Source organism: Lottia gigantea (assembly GCF_000327385.1).
Source record: "Lottia gigantea unplaced genomic scaffold LOTGIsca_14, whole genome shotgun sequence".
Lineage (NCBI taxonomy): Eukaryota > Metazoa > Mollusca > Gastropoda > Lottiidae > Lottia > Lottia gigantea.
In genome coordinates, this window is record NW_008707617.1 from 591,880 (window position 1) to 593,808 (window position 1,929).

Here is a 1,929-nt window from a genome sequence, read left to right on the forward strand (position 1 = left end):
TTTCTATTGGGTTAATCCTTGGGTGATAACAAATACTCATTCCAAGTTTTGTTAAAATCCTTCAAGAGTGACATTAAAATCTTTCAAGAGTGACGTCAAGCCTTCAACAGTATTTACGAGCAATTAAAGAGGAACGGACATGTGTGACGCCAATTTATGCTCCCAATTTCATGTTGGCATACAAACAGAGTTAAAAATTCTTTTACATTGAATAAAATTTATTCACAATTACAATGTAGTCAACAGGACACTACAAAAAATGATGACATAAATATGTACAAATATACAATGGACTTGAATTAATTTACATTGTGTAGGCATCGGTTAAAACATTCAACATATAATAAAACAATGGATAAAATTTATATATCTCTCAATACAAACTTATGAGATAACCAGATTCAAAGACCATTTTTTTAAATTCCATTTTTAAGTACACACTTCAGGATCAGTATACCGAAAACTATGGAATAACTTAACAATAAAATACATGTTTGCTTTATTGGAATAGAATTGATCTCTTTGAAATACACCTATGTCATATTGAAATGCTAGTAGACCACATAGAAACAAATCAATTTGAATGCAGGCCTGTTTTAAATAGGCCTACATGTATTTCAAAAAGATTTGAATATATGTTTTTTAATTTCAATGATATATTTTTGATATATCAACCTAACTGAAATACATTAGACCAGGTGGATATCAACTTAAATTACAATAAGTGTCTATCAACCTAACTGAAATTCGTTTCAATAGGTGTATATCAACCAAAATGAAACAGAGAACAATAGGTTTATATTTGAAATACAACAGATGTGTGTCAACCTTACTTAAATACATCGCAATAGGTGTATATCAACCTTACTGAAATACATTACAATAGATGTATATCAACCTAACTGAAATACGTAACAATAGGTGTATATCAACCTAACTGAAATACATTAGACCAGGTCGATATCAACTTAATTGAAATAATTTAGAACAAGTGTACATCAACTTAACTGAAATATATTACAATAGGTGTATATCAACCTAACTGAAATACATTAGACCAGGTGGACATCAACTTAATTGAAATAATTTAGAACAAGTGTACATCAACCTAACTGAAATACATTAGACCAGGTGGATATCAACTTAAATTACAATAAGTGTCTATCAACCTAACTGAAATTCGTTTCAATAGGTGTATATCAACCAAAATGAACAGAGAACAATAGGTTTATATCTGAAATACAACAGATGTGTGTCAACCTTACTGAAATACATCGCAATAGGTGTATATCAACCTTACTGAAATACATTACAATAGATGTATATCAACCTAACTGAAATACACTGCAACAGTTCTATATCAACCCAACTGACGTACATTACAATAAATGTTTATCTACCTTACTGAAATGCATTACAATAAATGTTTATCAAACTAACTGAAATTCGTCACAATCAGTGCATGTCAACCTCACTGAAATATATTACAATACGATTATACCAATTTAATCAATTTCTGAAAATTCAAAGAAAATGCATTGGAATTGCCAGGTGAAGAGGTAAAATATGAGAGTTATTCAGCATGTTAAAATAACTATTTTTATCAAAAGAGGATATTCATCTGCTTCTTATTATTAAGATGAATATCAACTACTGTAATACAATTTTTGGGGGTTTTTTTTCATATATTTTTTTAATAATAAAATTATGCTAATATAAATGGAAGCGTGAATAAGTTATGAATCAAGCAGCCAATCATCATACATGCACATTTGTGGGATTAATTTTACGATAAAGGACATATCAAGGTTTGGAAAAAACACTTGTTGTCTGAAGCAGCAAAAGCATTTAAGTACAATGAGAAACAACTCTATATAAGTCAGGCAAAACAACCGTGTCAATTCACTGCATCATTATATACAATGCAAC

The 1,929-nt window shown here is 29.4% G+C and overlaps 1 protein-coding gene across 1 annotated transcript in view; it reads right to left on the minus strand.

Moving 5' to 3' along the window:
- LOTGIDRAFT_157401 (hypothetical protein) overlaps positions 1-1,929 on the minus strand; it is a gene marked incomplete at both ends in the record, with an annotated part of 8,976 nt that overhangs the window by 1,808 nt on the left and 5,239 nt on the right. The gene's annotated exons all lie outside the window — the stretch shown is intronic.